Source organism: Tamandua tetradactyla, chromosome 20 (assembly GCF_023851605.1).
Source record: "Tamandua tetradactyla isolate mTamTet1 chromosome 20, mTamTet1.pri, whole genome shotgun sequence".
Classification (NCBI taxonomy): Eukaryota; Metazoa; Chordata; class Mammalia; order Pilosa; family Myrmecophagidae; genus Tamandua; species Tamandua tetradactyla.
The window spans coordinates 44456325-44478571 of NC_135346.1; the positions used below are offsets into that span (position 1 = coordinate 44456325).

General features: G+C 37.7%; 1 long non-coding RNA gene across 2 annotated transcripts in view; it reads left to right on the top strand.

The window, feature by feature from the left end:
* The window catches only part of LOC143664074 (uncharacterized), a 67888-nt gene extending 46408 nt beyond the window's left edge, over positions 1–21480 (top strand). For both annotated transcript variants that reach the window (XR_013166300.1, XR_013166301.1), the window contains 3 exons: positions 5781–5922; positions 8174–8224; positions 20665–21480. This is a non-coding gene — a long non-coding RNA (uncharacterized LOC143664074). The remainder of the gene's footprint in view (positions 1–5780; positions 5923–8173; positions 8225–20664) is intronic.
* Positions 21481–22247: the final 767 nt, after the last annotated feature.

A 22247-nucleotide genomic window follows, 5' to 3' on the forward strand; every position in this document is an offset into this window, starting at 1 on the left:
AAGTCCCATTTGCCACATAAGGTAACATTTACAGGTTGTAAGGATCAGAAGGTAGCCACCTTTGAGGGGTCCATTATTCAGTCTACTACAATTAGGAAGACAGAATTCCCACTGGGCATGTGGATAGTGGAAAAAAATTTAAAATAGGAATTTAAAATACCCAGATGAACTATTATATGACTCTAAAGAGCTTTCTAGAGTGTGGATGACAGATAATCACACTTTGTCATTTGGAGGAACAGACTAATGTACAGCACAGTACAGTGAGGCCAGACCAGGGAAGACCAAAGCTGGGATCAGACCTACCAGGTCTATCTCTAGTTCTGTCACTACCAAGCTCTGTGAGTCCTTAGACAAATCATTCAAACCTTTCTAAGCCTACTGTGCTCTCTGTAAAATGGAAACCTTTACCCTCCTCATGGAATTTTTGTGAGTATAAAAAAGATAGTCCTGTAAAACATCAGTCCCATATTTGAAATGTAGTAAGTAACCTATAAATGTTCATTTTTTGCATAACAATACTTACGATATCATCATCATAATTTCTGACTGTTAAACTTATGAAATAATTGACTATAGTGGTCAAGGAAGTTTGGAATTTCAAAGACATTTTTTTAAAAAAGCAAAACTAGAAAACTTTTTCTTACAGAATGCCATAATTCTTAAAAGCAAAAAGGATCATTTTTGCCTGAGATCTGTCTCTAGCAAGCAAGAAGAAATTAGTGATCTCCAGTTTGTTATGTAACCCTGCTCGCTTCATAGCAGGAGATTAAAAAGACAAAGATGTGTTCTCCACACTCGGGAGCCTTACGCTGTAGTCAGTGTTCACAACACTAACTTATCTAAAACAGAACAAAATAAAGGACGATATCATGTTGAGTATAAATTATACAGAATAGATTATACATGAAATAAAATTCCAGGAGAAAAACTCCAGTAGGAGCTGGAGTCGCCAGGCAAAAGAATAGGTATAATTTGAAGATGAAGGAGGAGAAAGATTTGGGTCTCCAGGAAAAAGACTTTGAAATCCATTGAAAATGGAATGAGTTTGTATCCCCGTGTCTGCCCAAGCCAAAAAAAAATGGAATGGGCAGAGGCCAAGGCTAGAGAGCATAGAGAGCAATCTCTATGAAGATTTTGGAGACTAACGTATTAGTCATATGAATGAGAGAGGCTCACTTAACTGGAGAAAAAAGCAAATGCTGGAACAAATAAAAGAAAAATCTGTGGCAATGGTTAAGATTATGGACTCAGGAGACAGAATTTTGAATTTGGATCATGTATCCACAACTTGCTAGCTTTGTGACCTTGTGCAATTCTCCGATTGTCACCTTCTTTGCCTATTATATAAAGTCAATAATTTCTATCTCATAATACTGCAGAGAAGATTAAAGGAAATAACAAATGTGAAGCATTTAACCCAATGCCTGGCACATATTAGTAGCCTATTAAACATCATTTTCAGTAACAGTAGACTAATAATGCCAGATTGTAGAACCACAGATATTGAAAGACAAGAAAAGGCTATAGAGAGCATCTTATCCAGTTCCCTCACTTTAAAGGAAAGATAACTGAAGTCCAGAGAGATGAGAAGATATGTTCAGGCTCTCATTGGCAGACTCAATCCACTGCTCTTTCATTACACCTGTCAGAGTCAGCATTTTTGCCCTAAATTAACCAGTGTTGGTGCGCTTGAATTTGCTAAATTTGCACTGATTTATGAGTCCTTTTTAAAGGATTGCTGAGTGTTAGCTGTCTCTACTCAGAGGGAGATCAGATATAAGAAAGCCAATGTTTTAGATTGCTAGCTGCTGGAATGCAATATGCTAGAAACAGAATGACTTTTAAGAAGGGGAATTTAGTAAGTTGCTAGTTTACAGTTCTAAGGCAGAGAAAATGTCCCAATTAAGGCAAGTCCGTAGAAATGTTCAATCTAAGGCATCCAGGAAAAGATACCTTGATTCAAGAGGGCCTATGAAATTCAGGATTTCTCTCTCAATTGGAAAGGCAAGTGGCCAACACGATCAGGTTTCTCTCTCAGCTGGAAGGACACATTGCAAACATGGCATCATCTGCTAGCTCCCTCTCCAGCTCCCTGGGAGGCATTTTCCTGCTTCATCTTCAAAAGTCGCTGGCTGGTGGACTCCGCTTCATGGTTCTGTCATTCTCCTCTGCTCTCTCCAAATCACTCTCTTTCTTCAAAATGTTTCCTCTTTTATAGGATCCCAGTAAAATGATCAAGACCCACCTGGCATGGGTGAAGACACATCTCCACCTAATCCAGTTTAACAACCATGCTTGACTGAGTCACATCTCCAGAGGGATAGTCTAATTAAAGTTTCAAGCACACAGTACTAAACAGGGATTAGAAGAAACAGCTGCCTTTACAAAATGGGATCAAGATTAAAACATGGCTTTTCTAGGTTATATACAGCCTTTCAAACCAGCTCAGCCAAATTCTGCAAACAGAAGTTTTAACAGCCCTGCAGTAGCCACTACATCAAGAGTAGAAGCTGCAGAAGGGCCACTGTGGGTTTAAACTCATTCTCCTAATCTCCCTTCAGCCCACTTCTTATTCTGCCTTTCAACTGAAACAATTCCACTTTGGTTTCCAGAAGGTTACACCAAATTCTTTAAAAATGTCCATATATTTTTTCAGCGTGCTCTGGAATTTCTCAGCCTTGGAAATAAATGCAAAAATAATTTCACATAACACTTGGTGTGATTCCTAATATAATCACTCTGAAGTACAGATTCTTTAATGAGTTGATGCAGTAAGGGATGAGCTAATCATATTCCTATACTGCCCTCTTCAGGCGCACAGCCAAAAGAGACAGCCATGTGTTTGGTGTTTAAGAAACCAGCCTGATTTCATTTTAAATAAAATCTTTCTCCTTTGTAACCTCCTTGCCCCAACCCTGTTGATAGGCAGCTGTAGATGATTTCTTTGCTGTAAACAGTTACATTGGATGAGTAATCCCATTCATGTTAAAGCCAAGGCTGTTTTGGCACTCTCCAAGAGCCACAAGCAGGGGGAAAATTACTCAGCTGTGTTTGCATCAGACAGGTACACTGCAGCAGGGAAAACAGAGAACCTGTTTCTTAGTTTCTGAAATGGGTGGTGTGAGATGTCTCTAGATGCCAAGTTTAGCCAGGTCACAGGAGGAGTCCATGAAACATAAGGTAAACAACAGATATAGCCATCTGAGCTTCTTTTTTGGAAAGACAAGAGAAGGTTGTTGTTGATTCCCACAATATTGTGGCTGAATCAAAGCCACTTTGTGGCCTCAATCCTGGTCTAATAACTCCTGCTTCCTACAGAAAAAAAAAAAAAAAAAAAGCTTGAGAAAGAACTTTGGCAAATCTAATTCCTTTTCATCCAACTACGGTCTATTTGTCAAGATAAGATAAGCTATGCCACAATAACAACTATAAAATTTCAGTGGCTTCATCCAAGTAAAGTTTATTTTTCACTCTTGTTTGAGTGATTTTGTTTAATCCGGGTGACCAAGGCTGGATGTGGTGCTCCTGCTAAGATTTCCCACGGAGCCCTGCACTCCTCCCACTGTAGGCTTTATCATACTGCATTGTCATTGCCAGTTTATCTTTCTTAGCAGACATTGAGCTACCTTTGGATAGGGTCTATGTTTATTAAGTTCTTGTATCCCCAGTACTTAGGACAACACTTGATACATAGGAGCTCAAAGAATATTTTTTGAATGAATGAAAGAATGAAGGAATAGATGAATAAATGAAACAAATACCTCTGGGCATCATTTCCAGAAACTCTGACTTCTCCTCTCTCTGTATACTTTATGTATAGAGCACTTAGCAAGTACAGCAAATGGTCCATTTTACATTGGAATAGTCTTACCTTATTCTCCTAGGCCTCTGCCATGGTACCAGATCCCATGCAAGCTGTGTGATACCATCTATCAATATTCCTGGTGAGCCCTTAACAAATTGGGGAGGTGAGTCCATTGGGGGTGGGAAGTAACTCTCCTTAGCAACCAGGCTTTGAAATGCTTGCCGAAGGGAGGGAGGGATGGATATAAGTTAGCCTATTGCAGGCATTAGTGATCGTTTGCTTGGGGAACCCTGTCACAAAATAGCCCCAGTGCAAAACAATAGAAATCAAGAAGGAAATGCAAGACGCAATGAGATCTCAGGGGAGGAGGTGAAAAAGAAAGACATTCCAATCACGAGGCAGAAAGGAACAGAAAATGTCACCAAAAGATGTGATTACTCATCAAAACAAAACATATTCATTAGTCTTACCAGTAGTGGAAGACTATATAAGACAGAGAAAAGTAGAAAGATGCTTTTCCTTGTCTTTTTCCATTCTGTGGCTCATTTTATAATATCTCTCTATTCTCTCTTCTTTTTGCCTATCAAATACTGTTCTAGTTTGCTAGCTGCCAGAATGCAATATACCAGAAACAAAATGGCTTTTAAAAGGGGGAATTTAATAAGTTGCTAGTTTACAGTTCTAAGGCCAAGAAAATGTCCCAATTAAAACAAGTCTATAGAAATGTCCAATCAAAGGTATCCATCCAGGGAATGATACCTTGGTTCAAGAAGGCCAATAAGTTCAGGGTTTCTCTCTCAAGTGAGAAGGCACGTGGCGAACACAGTCAGAGTTCCTCTAGCATCTGGCAGGGTACATGGTGAACATGGCAGCATTTGCTAGCTTCTTCTCCTGGTTTCCTGTTTCATGAAGTTCCCTGAGAGGCATTTTCCTTCTTCATCTCCAAAGGTCACTGTCTGGTGGACTCTGTTTCTCATGGCTATGTCCTTCTGCTCTGCTCTCTCTGAATCTCTTTCATTCTCCAAAATGTTTCCTCTTTTATAGAACTCCAGAAATGTATCAAGACCCACCCAAATGGGTGGAGACATGTTGACACCTAATCCAGTTTAACAGCCACTCTTGATTAAATCACATCTCCAGGGAGATGATCTGATTATAGCTTCAAGCATACAGTATTGAATAGGGATTATTCTGCTTTTACGAAATGATATTTTGATTAAAACATAGCTTTTCTAGGGTCCATACATCCTTTCAAACCAGCACAAATACTAACTAAATTCTTACTCTGACCATCTGTCTTGAATCCCCTCCTTTAAAGATGTTACAGTTTATGACTGTGTTTTAGCAAAGATCCTTTTAACTTTTATGATCTAATGGGTGCCACCCTTAAGCAGCTTTGGCTCTCTATATTCCTGAATTAGCAAATAACAGGGAATCCTCCATGTAACCGTTGAAGAACTTTCGGATTATTATTTTGTACATAAAATGGGAGTGGAAGAATGTTGAGAAATTGCAAAAAGTGCTGGAACATAAAAGCTGTCACTATAAATCTCGCAGTTCAGTAAGAATTGTGCCAAGGAGCATTGAGTTGTTCTATGTTTCAGGTTTTGGAAAAGTAGCAATGTGGATCATAGCCTCATTCCTCTTACTACAAGGCTGAGGACCGGCTTACAATTTATATTGAAACACTGAGCTGGTAGCCCCAATTCCTTCCTCCTTCTTGACCCCAGTGCACAGGATCATGTGTCTCCAACAGAAGGTGTAGTCCCCGCCCCCAGCCCAAGGTTACAAGGAGAACTGCACTGTCATTGGGGCTTATGTTTGCCTGACCTTTTGCCTACTCACATTAGGCAATGATGACTATTTCTGGACTGCAAAATACTAACCAAAGAACAGATAGATTATACAGTGTGCCTCCTAAGTGGCATGTTGCTATGGTTTCCCACTGAAAGAACAACACTCTCGCCATTAGGTTCTGAAATCTGCAGGATTACACCAACACGTTTCTTCAGAGCAACAGACTGTCCTTTGAATACAGCTTGATCTGATCAAATCCAGTCTCACATCAGCAGGGAACATGATAAGCTTTTGGAAGAATGTCTTCATTGACTGTGGTAGGATTTGCAAGACATTGGCAATACTAAACCTCACGCACTTATCTCTGTTGATAAGTGAACTTTCCTATCTTCGTTATCTGTGCCTATAATAAAAAGTTATTAAAATCGGAACCAGCTGGGCATGAAAATCTGAGCATAGCTCTTCTATGCTTAAAACCCTCCAGTGGCTTCCCAAATCCTTTTTCATGTATGCAGCTCTTTGAATGGTCTGGTCCCTAACTACTTACTTCTCTGTCCTCAACTCACCACATTCTTCTCCCCACCTCACAGTCAGCCAGCCACGCTCACCTTCTTTCCTTTCATTCAAAGCTTCCTACAAAGCTCGAACTTTTCCTCTGCAGTAGGGACTTTATACCTGCTGTTTCTTTTGCTTCTCTGTCTTAGCTCCCCAGCCCTAGTCTGTCAGCTCTTACAAATCCTCCAGATAGCAGACTGAATACCACAGCCTTAAATACCCATCTCCTTAATCTAAATTAACTTCCCTTTTATGCCCCCTGACAAGACCCTGCATTTGATTTTATAGCACTCATAACAATTTGAAATTAATTGTATATTTCTATCATTATTTAATATATAATTCCTTCACTAAAATAAAGTCTTGAAGTCACAGGCTGTGTCTTTTTGGTTACTGCTGCAGCACTTACTATAAACTTGGCACATAGCATGCATTCAATATTGAATGAATGAATCCAGCCTGCTGATTTCAATTCCAATTTACTTGGTAATTAGGAGGAAATGAATTTCTATTTATTCACTTATCCATTGAGAAAGGGTTAAGATCTAAGGAAAATTCAAAAACACATTCCCTTCAAGTAATTTATGAATATAGTAAGGGGAAATATGACAAGGTAAACAAACAGCCATACACCAATGAAACAGCAGTTTATCTGGGATATTTTTTGTTGTGTCCTGTGGGTCCAAAGCTGAGGCCCATGAATAATCAATGTCCACACCTTCCACACAAATAAGCTAGACACACCTCTGAAGCACTTGCTAAAAGATAACACAACCAACACAGTTGAAAAGTTCATAATGAAGCCAAGGGATTCATTAAGGTAGAGAGAATACTTTGAAGGGTATTTGTGGGAATAGAGATTCCCACAAATGCTGTGACATTTCTCCCCTCTCTCTCCTCAGGCCACATGAAAGGGCAGGAACAGAACCCTTTAGGGAACACTGGTGACCACAGATCCTGAGTTTTCTGGGATGGGAGAAGGCAGGGCATAGGAGGGCATGTGCTCACATAGAAAAGAAGCTGGGTTAGAGTCATCTTGAAAGGATGCTGTGGAAGACTTCTTTCTTTAAGAAGAAAGGAACGCCGGGAGCACAGTGCTAATGGGTAGGAATTAAGAGGCTGTCAATAGCTAAGAGTGTAGCGCCTTTTCCTCATGGGGTATTTAGAGTCCCTAAAAGTGTCCCATGAAAAAAAGAGCCAGAAGGTTATCCTTGTCATGAAATAAAACACCAGAAATCAAATTAATTAACATCAGTTGGGTAATATTTTGCCCTTCCTCTGTAAATTCAGCAAACACACACACACACACACACACACACACACACACACTCATACACATTCTATGCTCTATTCTAAGGGAACCAAGAGCTGCAAAGTGAATGAGGGGAAGAGGTGGAGCAAGTAGAGCCAAAGAATGAATGATGTAGCCCTTCACCACTGGTGGCCTGGGGAATCAGGTGTCACATCTGGGGATATGGGGAGAGAGAGAAACTTTGAACTGGGTGAGATTAAAGTTTTTATTTAGGTTATACTAGAATTCTTAATACCTGATGATGAGACTATCCTAATACCTGAACGTGTATGGGATTTGCTAAGATATCTTGAGTCGAGGAAACCTAATCCAAAGAGTGTAGTTGAAGGCAATGCTTGGGAAATAATTAAGTTGGTTCCTGACTATACTCACTGAAGTCCAGCCCAATAAAACAACTATATAATAGAAAATGGTAAGTTCAGTGAGAGGTGTAAAAATGAGGTACAGGGCGGGCACCAGTGGCTCAGTGGCAGAGTTCTCACCTGCCATGCCAGAGACCCGGGTTGGAGTCCTGGTACCTGCCCATGTTTAAAAAAAAAGATGTACAATAAGATTTCCAAGTTGATGTGATTCTCCCAAAGCTCTGTCTCCTCAGGAAATTACCTGATTTATCAGCCAGTGTTCTAGGAGTAGAAGGAATAATAGGATCATACTTGTACTTGTTACATAAGCAAATATATTCCCATTTTTTCTTCCTTCAGCAGAAATTATTCATGAAAAAGGTGGATTTCTCATCGACTCCAAGAAGAATTGTGAGTCCTGCAATAGCGCGTAATTCAGTAATTCTTGTGAGTTTAAAATGATGATATCTTCCCTCTGAATATGGTGCCCTCTGTAAAGAACTTTCAAAGACAAATGTCTCTCACTGGATCACAACCATCTTGAATGTTGGTAGAGAAAATTATCCCCATTTTATAGGTGAGAAATGGAAGACTCCAAAACTGGGGCTTGAAAACTACGGCCCCTGGGCCAAAGTCACCCTGCTGCCTGTTTTATAAGGCCTGTGAGCTAAGGCCATTTTTACATTTTTAAATGACTGAAAGACAATCAAAAGAAGAATATTTTAAAGACATATGAAATATTTCATGACATATGAAAATAATATAAAATACAAATTCCATTATTCATAATGAAAGTCTTATTGGAACACAATCATGCTCTTTTGTTTATGTATCGTCTATAGCTGTTTTCATTGTACCAAGCAGAGAGGGTAGTCCTAACAGCTGCTGTAGAGCTGGCAAAGCCTAAATATTTACTATCTGCCCTTTAAGGAAAAAGTTTCCTGACTCCTGCACTAAAAGGTCAGATGACTCATTTGATTTCACACTGAGTTACCTGCAGAAATAGGTGTCAGACCACTAAGTTTGATTCAAGCCTCAAACCACTTCATCATATACACTATATAATAACAATAGTATTGATACCATTTATGTAATTTTGTTTCCTCTTTCTCTTGCGCTGCTACCTTTTCTTATGGAAAAAGAAAATCACAGCAGAGCTTGGCAAAACCCTAGGAATCAAATAGTTCAGAAGCCAGCAAGCTTTTACTGTAATGGGCCAAACTTTAAATATTTTATGGCTTTGCAGGCCATACAGTCTCTTTAACAAGTACTTACCTCTGCCATTGTGATATGAAAGCAGCTACGAACAACACAAAATGAATGGGCATGGCTGTGTTCCAACAAAATTTCATTTACAAAAACAGGCGTCTGGCCACATTTGGCCCAAGAAAGGTAGTTTGTCAACTCCTGATATTGTCCATAACCTCGTCTCATATGTAAAGAAACTGATTCTCAAGAGAAGAAATTACTTTAGAATTCAAATCCAAGCATCCTGACACCTAGCCTAGTCTAATATTTTGCTATACCTAAAAAAGCTTAAACTGATGAATCAGAGGCTAATGGTGCCTATAAATCTTCGGAAATTAGAGAGTGATATAATTTCATTTATTTTTTAAAATAGTCAGGATAGCGAAAAACAATATCTGCTTTCCCAAAGCTTGTCTTCCTTACAAACAGCTTCAATATTACTACTTTGAACACAGCTTTGCTATGGGAACTAAACAGAGGTAAATATTAAAAAGATGGAACTTGCCTTTTTAAAGAAATGATCTTGATGCAAATGGTTTTGGAGATAAATTCATTTTAAATACCAGATCAATTTAAAAACACAATCAATTGCATTTGTTGAGCACCTACTGTGTGCAAAGTGCTGTATTAGGCTTCCCCATACCTAGAAAGACTCTCAGACTCCAACAGGTAAAATTGACCACTTTCTCCTTCATGTCCCACCCTCCGCTCCACTACATTTTCATCACACTAAAGATAACTTCATTGAAAGGGTTTACATATCTATCTCTAGACCCTCCCATATAATGGCGTTAAAATGGTTATGCCATCTTTATTCATTCATTATTTAGTCCATGAGTATTTTTTGTTAAAATGTCAGATTCTGTGATTATTCATTGTTTTTTTTCCCTGGAATTTAACACAGAACCTAATTTACGGTAGACATTTGAAAAATTCCTGATGAATAAATGAATGGCACAGGGAAGAAGTAAGGGAGAAAAGAAGAAAGGAAAGATGTGTTGTGAGCAACACAAGAAACACAAGCAAATATACCTACTGTCCTTTTCCTGAAGGTACTCAAAATCTAGTTAGGGAGAAAAGATATATCCTCGTAAAAGTCTTCTATTACCAAGCAATATATGGAATGGCCCAGATACCATAAGCCATCTGAACTGAGAAGGAAACATTGTAGGTAAGGTCAGATTTAAAGTAGGGATTAAATTTGTTGGTTGTTGTTGGGGGGGGGGGGGTGCATTAATCAAAGTTGTACAAAGAGAATCATTATATATGCATAAAAACTCACTATCTTAAACAAAATGTGATATATACATAAGATGTATATATCTTATGTATAAGATATATACCATAAAAAAGGGAGTTTTGATACATGCCACAATATGGAGAAACTCTGAAGACATAATGGTGAATGAAACAAGCCAGACACAAAAGACAAATACTGTATGAACTCACTGAGATGAATATTTAGAACAGGCAGGTTCATAGCATCAGAAACTAGAATACAAGTTACCAGGGGCCACAGTGGGGCAGGGAATATAGAGTTAATATTTAATGGGGTAGAACCAGAGAATTTGCTTCTTAATAAATTATCCCTCCTGTGATTCCACTGCAATTAGTCTATGGAGAACATTGCTTTAGGCTTTTGTTGTCATGATAATTGAACTTCTATGTTAATGGTAAAGATGTTATGATTTCATGGAAAAGGCACTTTTTAGTAAAGTGTAAATGTCAGTATCTCAAAGACCATTGTTCTTAGTTGACATTTTCCAATGAATATTTTTCCATTATATTACAGGTACTGATTATCTTTCAAGATTTCAAATTCCTTATCTTAACTTACAATTAATGTACTAATTTAGGGGAGAACTATGAGTTAGTGAAGAATATTTGTCTTCTATTTTAGATTTTTCAAAGCATGACCTATGTCTCTAAAAATTAGAAAGTTTATACATGCATCATTTATCCTATAAAGTTTCAGAAATGTTGAATTTTCCTTTATTTTGAAGCCAGTTTTATAATCTTCAAAAATCAAACTGCTCCTTAAATATTCAGAGTGTCATAAGTCCAGAGAGCTACTTTTATTTATATTTGGTACTCCATGTTGGCAGCAGATTTCAATGATCAATGAAATAATACATCATTATCAATGATGTATGCTGAATGCCAATAGATATTCAAGAACTTGGAATTTTAATTCTAATGTCTGGTAAAAGGTTCCCTATGGGAAAACGTACAACCATTAGAATGGCAAGCCTTGATCACTGAACTAAACTACACTATGAGCATATATAATATCAAAGTATGACTTTGCAGACATTCATAAGCAAAATACTAACTTCTTTGATGCCCCCTAAAAAGAATTGCTTCTTTATACTTCAATGTGAGACAATTTGGAACCACAACAATAAATGCTAACTAATTGAGCATTTACTACATGCCAGACACTATGCTAAGCAGTTAATTGTCATGACCTTTGAGGGAGGCTCCATTATCATCCTCATTTTAGAGATGAGAAAAATGTACATTTACTGTCCAAAGTCACATAGCTATTAAATAACAGAGATGAGATTTAAATTTCTGGCCATCATCTCCAAAGCCTTTGCCACATGTTTTTCCCCTAGATTATGAGATCCCTAGTGAACTAGAAGGAGTACCAAGCCAGGAGTCAGGAGACAAATGTTCATGTCTCAGCTGTGATGCTAAGTAACTGGGTAGTTTTGACCATGATATTTCTCCTCTCTGGATTTCCTTTTCTCTTCTGCAAAGAGTGATAATTGAGTAATGATGAATAATAAAATTGCTTGCAGCACTAATATACCACGTGTAAGAGCAGCAAGTTTGCACAAAAAGAGTAATAGAAACACAATGGGAGTCATCTGGATATGAAAATGATGAATGGCAAAAGCTGTTGGAGGGTACAACCTTTGTTTAGCATTCAGTGCCATGGGGTCCACATGCCACATTGCCAATCTCCAGCAAATTGCCTGCAGCTGCTGATCTAGAGGCTATTTAGAGTGCAGAAACCTTAACAAATTGTTCAAGATATTTAGCCCTGAGTTTCCCAGGAGCTCATCTAGTGCCATAAAATTAAATATTGTGATTTTACCAACATTGTTGTTAGAAGTATAACCAATTTTTTTAAGTTGATCTCAATTATTACTTCATTCAGGAATGGAAGGATGCCTTTGAAAATTCTTTCCTGAATACCTATTATGATCACATTGATTAAAAAATGAAAACCAGCCGAAGAAAAAATCATATCTATATGATGGTGAAATAAAAACTATGGTACTCTTGTTCCCTATATGTCTGCTCCCTGTGGCTTCTGCTTTTATAGGTTCTTGCCTCCAGTACTCCTGCCCCCAGGCCATAATGCTCTGCTAAAGCTTCCTATAGATTTCTGGGGTCTTATATTCTCTCAAAAATCATATACCAATAATGTTTATGAAGAAGAATTGATTCACTCTATTGCCCTTTCCTTATACGTCATACCTGACTTAGTTTCCTAGGCTACTTAAAACAAATACCTTAAATGATTTGGCTTAAACAATGGGAATTTATTCCCAGTTTAAGGGTGAGAAAATATCCAAATCAAGACTATGCTTTCTTCCTGAAGACTGGCTGCTGGCAATCCTTGGTTCCTCTGCTGCATGGCAAGGCACATAGTGGAATCTACTTTCTCTCCTTTCCCTTCCAGGTTTCATTGCTTTCAGTTTTTTGCTCTCTTCCTGTATTCATTCCATTTATAAAGGATTTAAGTAGTAGGATTGAGTCCCATCCTGAATGAAATGGGCCACATGTTAGCTTAAGCAATATCATCGAAAGATCCTACTTACAATGGGTTTACACCTATAGGAATGGATTAGATTTAAGAACATGTTTTTCTATGTGTGATGGTTAGGTTCTGATGTCAACTTGGCCAACTAATGATGCCCAGTTCTCTAGTCAGGCAAGCACTAACCTGACCACTGCTGCAAGGATATTTCCTGGCTGGTTGATACACCAGAAGGCTGGTGTAGTATATCATCAGTCAGTTGATTGCATCTGTGGCTGATTACATCCACGATCAACTAAGTTGTGTCTTTCACTCAGATGATCCAATCAGTTGAAGAATTTTAAGGAAGAAGAGAGACTTTTTACTGCTTCTTCAGCCATCAAGCCTCTCCTGTGGACTTTGTCCAGACCCTTTATTGGAGCTGCCAGCTTCACAGCCTGCCCTACGGATTTTGGACTCCCCCATGCCCACAGTTGCGTGAGACACCTTTATAAATCTCATTCCTACAGATACCTCTTATTGGTTCTGTTTTTCTAGAGAATGCTGACGTACAAGTACATACAATTCCAAACCACCATAATGCCCAAAGTTGATTTCTTCATACCCCAAAAAAACATTTATTTACATAAAATTATTTGTAGCTCTTCTGATGTTACCCAATCTGAGAACAAACATCTTTCTTAAATATTAGTGAAGCTCTATATGATCCATACATTTGCTTGTGTTTCTTGTGTTGCTCATAACAAACTTTCCTTTCTTCTTTTCTCCCTTCCTTCTTTCCTATGTTATTCATTTATTCATCAGAAATTTTTCAAAAATCTACTGTGAGTTAGGTTCTGTGTTAAATTTCTGGGGAAAAAAGGACAATGAATAATCACAGAATCTGACAGCCAACAAAAAATACTTGTAGAATAAATAAATGAATGAATAAAGTGAGCATAGCCATTTTAAGCCCTTATATTGCTGGGCTTAGTGATAGATTTGATAAACTTATCTTTTGATAAAGTGATCTTCAATGTGATGAAAATGTAGGGAGTTCGAAGGAGGGACATGCAGGAGAAAGTGGTCAGTTTTACCTGTTGGAGGTCAGACAGCTTTTCTGGATATGGGGAAGCCTAACACAGCACTTTGCACACAGTAGGTGCTCAACAAATGCAATTGATTGTTTAAAGTGAATTTATCTCCAAAACCATTTGCATCAAGATCATTTCTTTAAAAAGACAATTCCATCTTTTTAATATTTACCTCTTTTTCATTCCCAGAGCAAAGCTGTGTTCAATCTAGTAACACTGATGCTGTTTGTAAGGAAGGCAAGCTTTGGAAAAGCAGATATTGTTTTTAGTTATCCTGACTATTTTAAGAAATAAATGAAATTATATCACTCTCTAGTTTCCAAAGACTTATAGGCACCACTAGTGTCTCTGATCATCAGTCGAAGCTTTTTTAGGAGTATAGCAAAATATTAGGAGTCAGGATGCTTGGATTCAAATTCTAAAGTAATTTTTTCTCTTGAGAATCAGTTTCTTTACACATGAGATGAGGTTATAGACAATATCAGGAGTTGACAAACTACATTTCTTGGGCCAAATCTGGTCAGATGCCTGTTGGAATTAGTAAACTCATTTTGTTTATTTAAAATTTTATCTATGTATCCACCCCAAAGTCATTTACCTAAGGAAATGCTTCTTGAGCTTCTAGTGGCAGGATGAGTAGGTGAGAAGTAGTTGAAGAAGGTATGGAAAGAGGAAGACCATCTAGAAAGAGGGAAGAACATGTGCAAAGGCTCTGTGGTTGCAGATGTATTTACAGTCCTTTTCTTGAAGGTACTCAAAATCTAGTTAGGGAGACAAGATATATCCTTGTGAAAGTCTTGTATTACAAAGCAATATATGGAAATGGCCCAGATACCATAAGCCATCTGAACTCACAAGGAGACATTGCAGGTAAGGTTAGATTTAAGGTGGAGATTAAATTTGTTGGTTGTTGTTTGAAGGGGGAGGGGGAGTGCACTAATCAAAGTTGTACAAAGAGAATCATCATATATGCATAAAAATTCACTACCTTAAACAAAATGTGATATATACATATGATGGAATTTTATTTAGCCATAAAAAAGAAAGGGACTTCTTCCTTACTGCAATATGAAGAAGCTCTGAAGACATCATGGTGAATGGCCCATACACAACAGTATATCACCCAAAAGAATAAAAGAGTAATTCTTCCCTTGGAGTTAAAGATTACTTTAGAAAACAACAACAAATGCCTAGCATTGCATCTTACAATTCCCCTACACCCATTTCTTTCTAACCACAACGTCTTTCATAGCTAATCAATTGTCCCAAATAATCCTCCCCATTCTTCACTCTTCATTTTCTGAAAGGAAAATGTTAATTTTCCTGTAAAATGGAAATGTTACACCATATTTCCACCTTCACAGTCATTTCTTTTTTCTTGTTTCTTTCCCTTCCCAATTCTCTTTTGGTCTAGTTTTCTCTCTCTCTTTCTTTCGTTTTGCATTTTTTCATTGTGCAGTACCCTTTAGCCCTTTTGAAACGACACCTTCCCCATTCCTGATTCATTGCTTGGTCCAAAAGTATAATAAATAAGGGGAGCAAGAGTGATGTTAGCAGGGGAAAATTTTTATTTTAAAGTAGTTGGAAAGAAAAGCATGCGAATACTTATACATTATGAATTTTTGCCCCTTCTGTAAATAAATTTTCTGAATGATTGGAAATAGCCACAACAAATGAATTACATGCAGTGAAAAGAATTGTCATGCCTAGAGTTGTCAGGACTTAAAAAAGATAACATGCTAGAAACAAATTAAAGTTCTCTTTGACACAGAGAAAGCCATAATAAAAAAGAGGTTTAAAATGAGGAACATATCTGAAAAATGGCAGCTGCAAATTCATTTGGATACAATGACAATTAAAGGAACCCCAAAGCAGGTATTTCCTGAAGATACAAAAGAATCTTATGAACAGTGTATTTGTAGTACTTTTTATATTGAGGAACTGAACTACAGCAGACCCCAGTATAAGGAAATCCATATAAAACTGAGTATGACACCAAAATGAGTATTCAAGGCTGCTCTTGGAGCAAAGTCCATTGATTGCAAACAACACAAAAGGATTCTGACAATAAAAATATGGAATCCTTTTAACTTTAAGTTCAAGTCCAAACCTTTATTGTTGTCTATAAACTCTTGCATAGCAGAGGTCCTTCCTTCCTCTCTAGCAGTTTATTCCACCTGTCTTCCCATTGATCTCTGAGTTCCACTCACACTGGGAGCCTCGCAGTTAGTATACCATTGTTCCCCAGCCATGGAGCCTTTGCGAATGCTAGTCCCTCTTTCTAGATGTCCTTCCTCTTTCCATTTCTTCTTCAGCAACTTCTCACCTACTCATCCTGCCACTGAAAGCTCAAGAAGCATTTCTTCAGGTAAATGAGTTTGGGGGTGGATGAATATATCGAATTTTAAATAAACAAAATGAGTTTATTAACTCTAACAGAAAAATTAAAAGTTTGCTAAGGCAAGAGTAGTGTTTACAGAACACCAATCATATAAAAACTGAACATGGATCTAATAAAAATTATGACATAACTGTAGTGGATGGGTGGGAGTACAGGGGAGTGATCTCATGTGTGAGTGGGAAGAAGTTGGGAGAGGGATGAAAGAGAAATAAATCATTCTCTTCCATAATGGAAAAGTTACAAAAAGTACCAAAAACTGAATAATTAAGACATAGCACTAAAAATATATTATTTAGAATTTTGAAGATAAATACCAAAATAAATGGCTGTAAGAGGTTAACATATTTATTCCTGGAAGATGTGGATTTGGGGAAACCTGGAAATAGGGGTGGGAAAGAGACTGCTGTCTTTGAAATCTTGAGAAATTAGTTGATCTTCAGATCAGGTACATAGAACCTTAATTTTAAAATAACAGCATATTGATATTGTTAAATGTGCTAAAGGAAAAAATTAAATGTGAAATATAAGACAAAGATAAGATTGGGGCTAATGTATAGTATAAAACTTTATGTATCTTCTAGAGATGAGCTGCTAATTTGATCTTCTCTACTATCATTTATGAAAGAACTTTTAGCCAAAAATCTTTTACTCAGAAACATATAAATCTTTATGATCATAATGAACAACTTCTGTCAAAAAATGTGTCCTCATTTGAAATTATTTGTTGATGAACTACTGGTAAAATTTATAGGAGTACTTGGTCTCTGTATTTATTAGCTAGGGTTCTCTAGAGAAACAGAAGCAGCAGGAGATATCTGTAAATACAAAATTTATAAAAGTGCCCCATGCAACCACAGGGATATAAAAGTCCAAGATCTGTAGGGCAGGCCACGAGTTGGCAGCTCCAGTGAAGATCCTCAGCGGACTCTCAGAAGAGGCTGGCTGGTCACCCAAGGTGATGTGAGAGTTCAAGATCTGTAGGGCAGGTCATGAGCTGACAACTCCAATGAAGGTCCTCAACAAACTCTCAGGAAAGGCTGGCTGGCTGAAGAAAGAAGAGTGATTGTCTCTTCTGAGCCCTCCTTAAATGCTTTCCAGTGATTAGGTTAAGTGTCACTCATTGCAGAAGACACTCCACTTAGCTGATTGCAAATGCAGTCAACTATGGATGCAGCCAACATGGTCATGCTATAAGTCCATGAAATGTCCTCACAGAAACATACTGGCCAGCACTTACCCGGCCAGACAGCAAGGCACCTCCACCTGGCCCAGTTGACACATGAACCTGACCATTACAGTCTCTAAGGAAAGCTTACCTAGAATTCCAACACCCAAAATGCATAAGGGGCTTCTGGTCAACAAGATGGTGGCATAAGATGCTTCAGAATGCAGTTCTCCCACAGAGTCTTTGACCAACTAGCAAAAACTGGTAGAACCATCTTCCTCAAAACTCTGGAAATCAGTTAAAAAGTTAAAATAACTGGGTGAGTATCAAATCATGAAAACACAGCTTTAAAAATGGTAAGAGATAAATCTAGAACTACTGAACTTTCCCACCTGGGAAATCCCTGATACTCTCTCAAATATTAGGTACTCCCAAGTTAATAGACCAAGCCCTTAATCTTGAGGCTTACTCTTATGAAACTTATTTCTATGGTGGAAAAGCTAAGCCTACTTAATTAAGCCTAAGAGTTATTTCCAGAAAATTCTTTTGTTGTTCAGATATGGCCTCTCTCTCTCTCTCTCTCTCTCTCTCTCTAAGCCCAGCTCTGCAAGGAAAATCATGTGGGACATGATATTCAGGGGTGAAAGTCTCTCTGATAATGAGACATGACTCTCAGGGATGAGCCTGGCCCTGGCATTGTGGGATCAACAACACCTTCCTTACCAAAAGGGGGAAAAGAAATGTAACAAAATAAGGTATCAGTGGCTAAAATAATTCAAACAGAGTTGAAAGCCTATTCTGGAGGCTACTGTTATGCAAACTTTAGCTAAATGGATTGCCAAACCCCAACCAACTTTATTCCTGTTAACCCTAAAGAACACCTAAGACTCTATCTATCTGGGATTCTGCAAAAGTTTCATGTATTAAGTTTACTTTCCATAAACCTGCAATCCAGATGGCTTCCTAAGCCAGAGAAGTTATGAAACCCAGTGGGGCCAGCCTCTCCAGGAACATCAACTAATTCCATCCCCCTATCCTGTATTGTCAAGATTCCTTTTCAACACGAAAAAGTTAGAATGGGCATAGCCCAAATATCCATAAAGATTGAGAGAAGGATCAAAGGAGAAGGAGGAGGTATAACAGAGAAGATAGGATTTAACAAATGAGTGTGACTGTTGAATCATTATGTAGATATTCTTTTAATCTCCAGTGATTGGAGCATCTAGAAGAAATACCAGAAATTGTGGAACTGTAACCCATACCAAATGAAATATGTTCCATAACTACTTGTTACAATGTACTTTGAAATGTATATGCTTTTTTTGTATATAAGTTATATTTCATAATAAAAAAAAAATTTTTAATGGTAGGACCACCCTTGCTGGTCCCTCCTTGCATGTTCCCTTCCTGGCACAGTTTTGAGGTAGCCTGCACTTCCATTGTGTGTCCCTGACCCTCTTGCAGGAAAGCAGAGTAACCCCCGTGTGCATACTGGTATGTGCCTAGATGCTGGTGCCAACAGGAAGACTGTACCAGGAAATTTGTCTCAGGCTCACCCTCCCAGAACTTGCCCTGTAGGCAAGAGCAGCTTGCAGAGAGCTAAAGCAGTATAAGAAACAATTAAGTCAAAGTGGCCTGGGGCAAACTATCACAGACTTAGAGATATACTCCCCTGGGCATGGGGAAGAGTCTATGTCACAGGGACTAGAGGGGACATTGAGATTCCTGAAAATGGAGGAAATTCCTAAGAGGTAATTTCAGATTGTATAAATGTTACTAAAATAACATTTTAAAATCATAGAGGAAAAAAATGCACCAGGGCCACCAGTGTCATTTTTTCTTTCAAATGATATTTGATGCCCATGTGCCTTAAAGGCAATTATTTCTGATATAGAAAATAATAAGAAGGTTATGTGCTGAAGTAGAGAAAGAAAAAGCTTGGGAATTAGCAGAACTGAGTTTTAGACTTGCTCTGTCCAATATAGTAATCAATAGCCATGTGAGGCTATTGAGCATTTGCACTGTGGTTTTTCCGAATTGAGATATGCTGTAACCATAAAATATACAAATTCTACCAGCAAATTTTAAATTACACATGTGATTTGCATTATATTTCTGTTGGACATTTTGCTCTGGCCTTAGTTTTGCCATTTAAGAGTCGCATGCTAGTGATATTATTCCAAGTCACTAGTCACACTGGGCTTTAATTATCTTAAGCGTAAAATGGGAAATTAGGTAGACTTTCTATAAGGTCCCTCCTGATTCAGAAATTTTATCAGTGTAGAATCCTAAAAAGTGTTGGAGATGAATGAATTCCAGACTTGAAAAGCCAAAAGATTATACCTTAAAATGGCTTACCCTCGGGGATGCAAGAGTCCTTCAGTGGTAGAATTCTCACCTGGGTTCGATTCCCAGCCCATGCACTTCTCCCCCACACCCCACACCCCCAAAAAAGGCTCACCTTCAACATGCTGAAATTCCTTCTCAGCACCCTCAACCCCAGCCAGAAATCATTACCAAATGCAGTTCTCACAGGCCACTGCCACATGCCCTGTGCTGCATGCTTTACAACCATCACTTCATTAAATCCAAAGCCCACACCCTGAAATCAGGATTACTACCCTTCTTCACAGAGAGGAACTGAAACTTGAAAAGGTTAGGTGACTTTGTAAGGCCTCAGAGCCAGGATTCGGAGGAACCAGGATTCACACTCACGCACTTCTGGATCCAGAACCTAAATTCTTCATCACCATGCTTCCCCCCTGCCCCTTTTCAGAAGACCAATCAGAAAATGGATTTTATCTGGAACCTAAATTATAGCCCAAACTTTTGAGTTATTAAACTTCTTCTACATTGTTTTCTATCCATAAATCTTCAGTGCCTGACAGGGATCATTAATAAAGAGGGAAGAACCCATAATATTTGGAACTTTTGTGTAAACTTGTTTAAAATGAAGAATATACTTTAGAGTATGCCTATAAAATAATGGGGAATTGTTGGGTTTTTAAGAATAAATATTCTAAAAATCTTATCCACATGACTATAATCTACTTCCGAGGAATAGCTTTGAATGGTTATTCCAACACTGCTGTCTTTAAAAAACAAAAACAAATTAAAAAAACCACTCTTTTAAAACTAGAATATATTCCTTTGAGTTTCTGTGTTACAAATTTTGGCTTTTTCTTTATGTAGATTCTTTTTTTGTGCCAGAGAACAAGATATCAAAAGGACTCAAGAGCCAACTTGAAGAGATTTCTGCTGACTTAAAATGAGATTAAAATATAGCAAATATTTGAAAATCCACACTAAAGGAAAAAGAAAACTCATTGATCATCACCGGAATTTGCTGTGTCACCAACCCATTACTCTAAACATTTACAAAGGGAATAAATCATGTATTTAGGCCAACTTTCCTGTATGAAATATATTTCAGTGTAATCAATAGTTGCTAAAGAAAAAGTACTTTATAGAAGCTAATAAATGCAGAACAAATTATCAAATTTGAAAATCACCATTTTTGCAACTCCTAATGAAATAATGGTTCAAGGCAATGATCATCATAAATGCTAAGGCTATTAAGTAAAATTTGATGAGGAACTTTCTAAGGAAGAACTCAGGCTGACACTGTCTGAAAGTGAAACATCCAAATGTATGCTTCTTCTGTTGTGACATAAGAAGTACAGAACACTTTCTTTTAAAAATAAAAAGAACCTGAATCTAAGAAGCTTCCAGTATTTCTTTCTATTCACAAGAAGTGTGGCAGTAGAGAAAAAGTTAAACAATGCTAAAAGAAACCAGTCAGCCACAACTGGGGTGTAGCACATTCTGTAAGACAGTTAACTTAGTTTATACAATAAATAAGTAGCATTATTTCAAGCAAAGAGTAACAATTTAAAAATTTTAAAAGAAATATGGAAACTCAATGCACACACATTATTTGTACCTTGATTCAAATCAACTCTAGAAAAACATTTTTTAAATAATCAAGGAAATGTGAATGTGTACTGACTACCAGATGATATTAAAGAATTATTGTTAATTTTGTTAGGTGTGATGATGGCACTGTGTTGTGTTAAAAATATGCCACCTATCAGAAACACATATTAAACTATTAACTGATGTTAGATGACACAATCTTTGGGATTTGCTTTAAAATACAAAATATGCCAGCAAAAACAATTCTGCCTTTCAGAGTTGGGCTTAGAAAGAGAGAGAGGCCACATGTGAGCAACAAAGAGTTTTCTTAGAAGCAACTCTTAGGCCTCATTCTGGGCAGTCTTAGCATCTCTCCACACAGAAGTAAGTTTCATAAGGGCAAGCCTCAAAATCAAGGGCTTGACCTGTTTTCTTGGGAGTCCCCAGTGATTGAGAGGGTACCCAGGTTTCCCAAATGGGAATATGTTAAAGTCATATATATATATATCTTTTCCCCTTCAGACTCTCAAAGGATTCTACCAACACTTTTTAATTATGAGCCCGCCATATATCTGAGGTTTACCCTGGCATCCTGGTATTACATTAAGCTATACAGAATTACAAGGCCTCAAGCCCATTTTTGACTCTAGGAGTTTCAGTTGTTTGAAAGAGCTATCAAGACAGGTTGATTTAGATTATGTGATACATAAAATTTAGTTTCTAGACATAATAAACTTTCTGCCTTTGGTCTAATATAGTGGGTGAAGGTGTAGAGTACATACACTATACCATCTTTTATCTTGTATTCTGATCTACCTTAGACCCAGCCAGATTGGCTTTTTTTTTTTTTTTTTTTTTTT